The following is a 9,671-nucleotide window of genomic DNA, read 5'->3' on the forward strand; positions in this document are numbered from 1 at the left end:
ACCCAAAACAGCCTGGAGAAAAGAAACATGGTGAACTGCTGGGGGGTGCATTTTACGGCACAGAAATTGGTGGTCCCAAGGGCCACAAAAACATAGGCTGCACTTTTTCCAGTCCAGTTTACATTGGCAGCCAGAATTTCAGGAAGGAGTCCTGGTCAGAAAAGCCTGAGATTAAACTCTCTGCATTGCATCAGCTTTGCCACTGTGTTGTGGCCTTTTTATAAATTTCCCATTTCCAGTCATGCTTGGCATGGCTTGCTGGGCAGAGCTGGGGAATGACAGTTTGGATGTCGTCATCCAGGGATCAATGGGGGTGTAGTGAAGGAAGTTTGGACCATGGAAACTCCACATCGATTCCCTTTTCAGCCACAAAGCTTGTATACTGGTCGAGGACCACTTCCTCTCCACCCAAAAACTGGTGTACAATGCTAGGTAAGAGTTGAAATATAAACTACTATGCAACAAACAACAGGAAGTTTTATTTCTGATCTGATTCCCACAAAAGTAGGCAAGATGTTCATACATCTTCCATCGAAACATATTAATACAGTCTAACCACATAAGGCTGTTAATGGTCTTAATATGGTTCCATAACATAAAACTGTAAATGTTATGCACATACATTATGTGAAATATTCAAGTAGAAAGTATATTAATGCTTTTAAAACAACATTTTAAATTCTTCAGTTAAAGATTTTACAGTTGCCAATATTAGCTAATTTTGGCCCAAACATTACAAAATTAAGATCTGATCAAACTGATCCTCTGAAGAAAACTGTGGAAAACAATGGCACTCACAAATTCTGATTATTTGTATTTAGTAGTTTGAAATGTGCACTGAGCTTTAAATGCAGCATGTGGATATATGTGCCTCCAAAGATACACATGCTATTAAAGCCTCATGTTTAGAGTTGATATCTAGCCTGTTTGAAACCTGGCAAGAGGCTGCAGCTTTTGCGCCCAAGTAGAATAGCAAGTACTGTATGGTGATTGTGTTTGCAATGAAGAGAGCTTATTTGCCCACTTGGCAACTCTCCATTCACAGAAGAACCAAAGTATCATTAATGAGTAGACACCACAGAACAAAACACAGGACAAGCAAGACACTACTTTTATTGGAGCTAGCTAATGTTAAAATGCAGTTGAGTTCTACTTCAAGCTGCATGTCAGCAAAAAAGGAATGGATGGAAAAGTCTCTTTGATGCAAGGCATGTTGCTGAATCAGAGAATCATAGTGTTGGAACACAAAGACCACCTAGTCCAGACCTGCACAACTTGGTAGGTAGGGGCCAAAATTAAAATAGCTCGAACTTCTTCAGGCTGCAAATTGGTTTTAATTAAATATTAATTATTAATATTATTAATATTAATTCCATCCTCTCTCTCCTCTGCCTGGCCCTCTCCTCATGAGAAAGCTGAGCGGCAGAGAAACCTTGAGGGTTGAGTGTTTGCCCCTCTTAGAAAGCTGAGCAGTGGAGGAGCCTTGCAGGGTGAGTGTTTGCCCGTCCTCCTCCACATGTCCCTCTCCTCAGTAGGAGGCTGAGCAGCAGAAGAGCCTTGAAATTGTTCCACATCCTTGCGGGCTGCCCAAAAACCTTTGGCGGACACATGCAGCAGCACTTTCTGATGCTCCTTTTGGCACTGTGCCATCTGGACACAGCGCCAAAGGAGAGTGCCATGATGCCACCTACCATGCAATCGGGAGCACAACATGACAGTGGTGTCAGGGTAGCGTCAGGGCATGTGTCTTGCAAACACCATGCCCCCACTCTGCCCCGAAGCCAGCGTATAACTCCGGTCTGTACAGCCTCTTAGTCTTCTCTTCTACAAGATTAATGTACCCAGCTCCCTCATTTGTTCTTCATAAAGCTTAGTTTCCACAGGATTAAGACCAACTTAATCCTGTAAAAAGCTCTAATTCAGTGTCTGCAAGCAAAGTTTCTGTCTGTACAAGCTCATCAAATGTGAAAACTAACCAACAAACAAAAAATTGAAAAATCTAGTTAGCCAAACTCCACTTCAAGATTTATTTCTTGAGACTGGGGAAAAAAACCAAGTCCTATGACATGTTAAAGACTAACACATTTTATTTGACATAAGGATTTGTGGACTGCAAACGACTTCATTGAATGCATCTCATGGCAGCACACACACTTTTGTTATTCTTTCACCAGACTAAGATGGTTAATTCCTTGGAGGTGTTCAACTGGAAAGAATGTAGGGACTATATGATGCAGATCAGTGTTTGCAAACTTCATGAAAAAAAAAGAAACATTTGAACAAGTCTAACAGTGAGGGAAAAACAGCAAAAGCATATATACTGGCAAACTGTCCCATACAGGCGTTGATGGGTATGCTCTAATTCTTAGCAGACCAGGGTAACTTTGTGTTCTAGTTCCTAAGAGATGTATATGTCCCCAAATGCCTACTGTTTTGTGCTCAAGAACTTCATTCTAGAAGTTCATTCTAGAACTTCATTCTGGGCATTCTAGATTTCCTGCCATTATCTCATCATTTTAAACACATTTCAATAGAGGCCTGCACGTGGAAAAGACACCTCCCTGATGGTACATTGCCTGAGTAACCATTTAGTCATGAACAATTCAAAGTCAAGTGACAAGTAATGGAATCAAATATCCTTGAAATCTACTTCAGCTTCAGGGATTGCATTTGCCACTTGTGACCATACTGACTGTAACTCTCTCCTCACTCGTGTCGAGACCATATGAGAATCGCATGCATGGAAATCTTTCCATAGACTTTCAGTTCTGTTTATTTCCAGCAAATTTACTCAAATTATTGAAATTACTCAAACGTGCTGTAATAATTTCCCCATGCTCCCCTTGGAAGGGTGGCTTCAGGGATTCTTGCTTTGTTTTGATAGAAAGTGTCTTGAGTGGGAAGACTAGGTTTAGAGGGTTTACTCCGCTTTGCACTTGAACCCAAAGTGGAACCCAGTGCAAGGTGGTGAGTGGACCGAGTTGCAGAACAGTGATTCTGACCACATGCTTGACTCAAGAATTTATGTTCAGCATCAGAACTGAAGCTTGTACACAAATCTTTCATTTGTCCCCCAGATCCAGGCTACAGCCGATTTTTCCTTTATATATTGCTAAAATCAGACCTTTTCTTTCAGGTTTTTTTCCTATATGACTTTGATTGATGCCCTGGTTATCTCTTGCCTTGACTACTGCAACATTACAGAGCTTCTTTTGCCCCCCCCCAATCCCTTCAGCATTTTGCTGCTAGGATTATCTTTCTGGCTAGCCGTTTTGATCATGATGGTATAATTCAAAGATATAGCCATATTAGTCTGTAGAATCAGTATGTGGAGAGATCTTGTAGCATCTTTGAGACTAACTGAAAGAAATTGGCAGCAGTCGACTTCCTCAGATGGAGATGAGGAAGCAGACTGAAGTCTACCAAAGCTCATGCTGCCCATTTCTTTCTTTCAGTTAGTCTCAAAGGTGCTACAAGATCTCTCCACGTTTTGATCGTATCACTCCACTTCTGATCTCTGCCCTGGCTGCCCATCCCTTACAGGATCCAGTATAAATGTCTTCTTTTAACCTTCAAAGCCCTACATAATTTAACCCCCCCCCCCCCGCCTTTATTTTTTAGTTTCTTTCCCCTTTTACCATCCGGCTCGAGTCCTACAATCTAGGGACTCTGGGGTTCTTACCCAGCCAAGAGTTTATTCCTCCCTAGATACGAACGTTGGTACTTACCCGTGATACGTTCATTTCCAGTAGATGAGGGTCCTTGCATCCTGTATTCTGGGTTTAGCTCCTCCTATTTGCTCCTGTAGGCAGGGACAATAAACAAAAGACTGGCCCCTATATAGAGAGGAGCTAGCCCCCCGGGTCTCAGTCAATAACAAGCCAAGCGACTAGTAAGGTAAATCAAGGAACTGCTAGTAACATCAGCTAAGGGTTAACTAGAACACCTTAGAAAAACTAGTCCAAGAACAAACAAGAACTCAGAAAAACCAATCCAGCAACCAGAAGAACAAGGCAGGTCCCCCAACAGGCAGGCAGGGTCAGAGGCCGCAGGCAGCACCCAATTGGGCAGGATGCTAGGACCCTCGTCTGCTGGAAATGAACGTATCACAGGTAAGTACCAACGTTCGTTTTCCCAGCAGACAGGGTCCTAACCTCTTGTATTCTGGGATTTACAAAAGCCCTCTCGAACTGGGAGGGAAGTGCTGCCAGGAGACTGTGGCCCCCGACACAATCTATTGGAGGACCCTCCTTCCAAATGACGCCTCAGCGGACTGAGACACGTCCAGTTTGTAATGTCTTATGAAGGTCAAAGGCGACTTCCATGTGGCCGCCCTGCAAATGTCTGACAGGGAGGCGCTAGTGGCCAGGGCCGCAGAGGTCGATGCACTCCTGGTTGACTGCGCCATCACCCCCTCGGGCGGAGTGAGATCAAGAGTTCAGTAGCTCTCTTGAATACAAGACCTGATCCACCTAATCAGAGTCGAGGCGGATACCTTGCACCCCAAAGAGCCCGGGAGAAAGGAAATGAACAACATTTCAGATGACCTTAACGTTGAAGTCCTCTTGATGTAGATTCTGAGGGCTCTGCGCACTTCCAATGTGTGCCCGGTCTTTCCCAAGTCCTTCTTAGGAGTGCGGCAGAATGAAGGCAGGAGAAGGTCCAGTGACATGTGAAAGGCTGAATTGACCTTAGGCATGAAGGTAGGGTCTGGATGAAGGCACACTGAGACTGGCCTAAAATATACAAGTCTTTATGTACTGACAGGGCCCCCAGGTCTGACACCCGTCTGGCAGAGGTAATGGCCGTGAGGAAGATGACCTTAAAGGAGAGGTGTTTGAGGGAGGCCTCCCTCCCGAAGGGGCTCGAACGGCCCAACCATCAGTGCCTTTAAGACCATGTTCATGTCCCAAGTTGGAAAACGATGACTGGTGGGCTGGGCCCTGTTGGAAACTCCCCTCAACAGCCTCTAATGTGAGGATGGCTGCCATTCTAGCTGCTCTCTTATGGAGCAGAACCGATGTGATGGCAGACACCTGCCTTATAACCATGTTGGGTCTTAGTCCCTTTTTAATGCCATCTTGGATGGACTATAGCAGGTCTGCCACTGAAAACCTGAAGCAGTCGATGAGAATTTGTCTAAAAGGTGGATTATGGTGGATTATGTGATCAATCAGCATAGAACTTGATCTAATCTGGACCTATGGCCGCTTCCAGCCTATCACTGATCACCTTGTCAACTGGTTATAGCAATGAAGGTGCTATTAAGGTGATTTCACATGTAGCAATTAAGGCTTACCGCTCTGAAAGAGGAATGTTAATGTCTGACCTCCAACTAATATTTCAAAACAATGTGCAGTTCTTTACTGGAACATCTGTAAACCTGTGTAAAATAAGACTAATTCCATGGTTAGGCAAGGGAGACACTGGATTAACCTTTACCTCGCAGACACTGGTGAGTCCATGCAGAAGCATAGATGCACTCTGTGTTAACAGGGCCTGTGGTCAGAATTAAGTCTGATTTCATCTGAGGATAAACTTGTCTAGAGGCTTCAAAAATCACCCCAACTCCATGTAGCAGACTACCATCAACCTATAGGAAGGCTGAGAGGTCTCCCAGCTGAATGAACCGCTGATTAAGGAGTCATGAAATGGGAACAGAGGGCTTGGCAAGGATAGCCCTCTGGTATCGAATTTCGAGGAGAGGATTTTCTCCACAAAAAGGATCTGTCAAAGGAAAACAAACCTAAATTTTAAATAGTATAGTGGGCCCTCGATATGCACTGGAGTTGGATTCAGGACTTTGCATGGATACCAGATCCATGGAAGCTCAAGTCACATAAAATATAATGGCATAGTAAAACGGAGTCTCCTGTATAAAATAGTAAAATCAGTTTGGTTTTCTTGTTTTTTTTGGGGGGGGGATACACACACACACACACACACACACAAGCTGTGGGCATATAGGTGGCTGGTGTAAGTCTCTATATGGAGCTGTATGGTATATTAAATCTGAGCACATGTGCAAGCAGAAAACAAGGCATAGGCACTAGGGAGTCCATTTTATTGTTATAAGGTTAGCTGTGTGGGTGAGTGTCTTATCCCCGACTGGGTTTTCATGCCAAGGTCTGGTCCTTGTCCACTTCCTTCTGAGGCTGGGAAAATCATAGAATCATGGAGTTGGATGAGACTACAAGGGCCATCAAGTCCAACCCCCTGCCATGCAGGAAATCACAATCAAAGCATGCCCAACAGTATGCAAAGGAATCTTGTAGCACCCTGAGACCACTAAAAGAGATTGGCAGCATGAACCTTCATGGCCTTGAGCCCAACTCATCATATGCACGATAGACCTTGTTACAATAGGCCTATCCAAGGCAGGAAGCAGTTGAATGGCAAGCCCATCAGCAGGCATTATTATTTAAAATGTAACTATCTAGACAAGGTAAGAGGTAATTGTGATCTTTGTGGCAGACTCCTCAGCAGAAAAGCCTGATTATATTGTTTTAAAACACTCATGGGGGAAGGGGGGTTTCTCCCCCCCCCCTGGAGAGGAGGCTGTTTGTTTGTTTTTGATAAGAATTTTTCTTAACCCCCTGTATTATGAGAACCATCTCATGGAAGAAGAAACTGTATTTGTTAGTTTCTTCCCTTTAACAGATATCTCTCCTATGAAAGAAGGGTAGGCAAGGGGAGCCAGCTCTCCTGAGGCTAGCTGACTGAGGTTCCCTGTGTTTTATAACAGGAACATAAACCCTTTTGCCACTAAAGTGGAGCTTTGTTGGTCACCGTAATCCAATATATCTATCACCTCATATGAGATGTTTTTACCAAAGATCCTCAATGCATGTAAGCATTAGAGGTCTGCTGAGTGACCAGATGCCTTCTCCTTGCTTGAGTCACCCTGTTTATTAGCATTTAAATGAATCTGTATTGTTAAAGCTTATGCTCTTAATGAGAAGTGCTATGGCTGATAACAAAGGAGATAGAACCATGTGCTCATCTTATGTCTTAGGCTGTTCCAGCTAAGGCAAAAAGGCTCTGGCCCTATTGGAGACAGGGACCGAGGCCCATGAGGAAGGAAGAAAAGTCATCATGTTGGTTTATGGCTAGCCCCTTCCCTTGTTGCTTCCAAGCACTGAGGAAACTGCTCTTAACTGAAGACCATTTGTAACCATGGGTAGATAGCTGCATATGGCCTGTAGTGTAGCCCTGATACTCACAGGGCACTTTGTTTTATTTATGTTTGAGACAGCCCCAACTTCAAGCTGGGGCTTACATCTTAGCCCTTTTAATCTCAGGCAGGCTTTATAGTAACCTGGTTGCATGACAGAAGCTAGTTTGGTCTTCAACTCCCTCCCACTTGCATAGGTAGCTGGGAAGGGCAGAGGGGCTGCTGTGGGACATGGCTCTACATTTACCTGAGGTATGTCTGTGTCCTGAGAAAGGATAATCTCTGATGGAAAGGAGAGGCCAAGCGCTCAAGCTTTTCTCTCAAAAGTGCCATAATTTGGGGCAGCCAAACACAATTGGGGGTGAAGGGAACTCTCCACCCATGATATCCACAAGTGGTTTACCCCTTTTTGTTGTTGTAATTTTTGGGGAGGGAACACAGGAGGATTTGTATCCATGTGCTCTCTCATAGAATCCTTGGGTTGGAAGAGACTCCAAGGGCCATCCAGTCCAACCCCATTCTGCCATGCAGGAACTCTCAATCAAAGCATTTCCAATAGATGGCCCTCCAGCCTCTGTTTAGAAGTGGGTGGCAGAGGCCATGCTCTCTCTGGGGAGGACATGAAGCCACTTTGTGCTTTTTTGTGGGATGCTCTGTGGCAGCCAAAAAAGACCATTTTAGAGTTGGAAGCTTCAGCTTCTGCCGGGCCAAGTCCAGCTTCCTTTACAGCCATGCGGCTGTACAACATGAAGGAAGAGTCCTCTGCCTCCTTACACACCACCTCATTATAAGAATTCAAAAGGAATGTGCAGGAGCCCTGGCAACACCACCATGTGTTTCCCAGTCTGCAAAAGGATCCCCCACACCTTTTGGGGTCCTGGGTGCCATTGGGGCCAGAGATGAGAAGGAAAGGGGAAACCAAGGGTTTATGCCCCCATCTGCCCTCCTGGCAGAGTCCCAAACCTTATGCTAGGCATAGTGCCTGCAATGGCCATGGCAGAGGCCTCATGGCAATGCCTGCCCTGAGCGAGGACATTAGATCTGGCAAAGGTTCCTTGCCGGCTAGAGAGAGGGCCCCTGGCACTCACCTCTTCTCCTGTGTCTTCTGGCTGGCTTGCCTCTCTGACCTTGGCCCTGTTTCAGGCTGTGCAGAGGTGATGCAGAGAAATCCTTTGCCATGGCTTTTGGCTGGCCTGTCCTCTGAACCCTGGCCCCAATGGGCTGAGCAGAGATGCTGAGAAGGGAAGTTTCCATGACTTCTGACCAGTTTCCTCACTGATCTCTGGCCTTAAACAGGCTGGGCAGAGGTGATGTGGAGAAACAGAGACATGGAGGGGATACCCCTCACCATCTGTTCCCACGGCTCCCATGTGCTGCAATGCTGTTTGCAGAAATCTCCTGTGCTCCCACCATGAAAGAGGGGCAGCTTTGGAGGAGAGGGAGAGTCATTGGCAAAGCCAAGACCATTCTCCAATCCTGGGAGCCCTTGCCATATTAAGTCTTTCTTCATGCTTCCAAGGCAGCAAGAGAAAGGAAGACGCTGCAGAGCAACAGCAAACACATCCCAATGGGTCTCCCTCTGAAGTCAGCTCCCTCTGTTGAGCTGGCAGACCCTGAGGTAGGGAAGCCTGAGCCAGTGCTCTGCCATAGCCACCACCAAGGAAGGGAGGAAAGGCAGGAGAGAGGAGAACAAGGGAAGGCTAAGAAAACTCTCAAACCGCTTTCGGAGAAAGGAAAAACTTCGCTGGCTCGAAGAGACACCTCCTGCTAGGAGCTTAGGCAGGAACGAGATTGAGGCCCGGGGGGGGGGGCTAGCTCCTCCCTATATAGGGGCCGGTCTTTTGTTTATTGTCCCTGCCTACCGGAGCGAATAGGAGGAGCTAAACCCAGAATACAGGAGGTTAGGACCCTGTCTGCTGGGAAACAGATTCATTCTTTTCCGCTCGCCGCACCTTACTCTTGAAACCTCTTCCCCATCATCTGCAGATTATTACTTCTTTAATTCATTTTAAATCCAAACTAAAGATTTTATTTTTTCTGAAGCTTTCTGGACTGAACTTTGATATTCTCTGATAATCCAGACTAATGGTGCATTATTATTATTTTTGTAGTTTTATAGTTGTGTGAATGGGATAAATTGCTAGTTACTGTATATTATTTTATATCGTATGACTTTTAGATTGTACGCCATCTGCAGGCTTTATGTTGTTTTAATGACTTTGTAAAGTGCTTTGTAAAACTTATGGCACTAAATAAATAAACAAACAAATAAATAAATAGTATTAATATATTTCTATGTTGCTCCAAGAATTTCTTGCTTAATTGACAAAGGAGGTCTTTTGGTCATTGCAGATGCTCCAATAGTTAAAATCCTTAACAGAAACCATTACTAAAGCCAGTGTTACAGCTGATCTGCTGCAAAACCTTGAGATCTCCTAGTAGACCTATCCTCTGCTTGCATGAAGGTTAATAGTATCATAGATAATAGGATTTGCTC

Source organism: Sceloporus undulatus, chromosome 9, assembly GCF_019175285.1.
Source record: "Sceloporus undulatus isolate JIND9_A2432 ecotype Alabama chromosome 9, SceUnd_v1.1, whole genome shotgun sequence".
NCBI classification, from domain to species: domain Eukaryota; kingdom Metazoa; phylum Chordata; class Lepidosauria; order Squamata; family Phrynosomatidae; genus Sceloporus; species Sceloporus undulatus.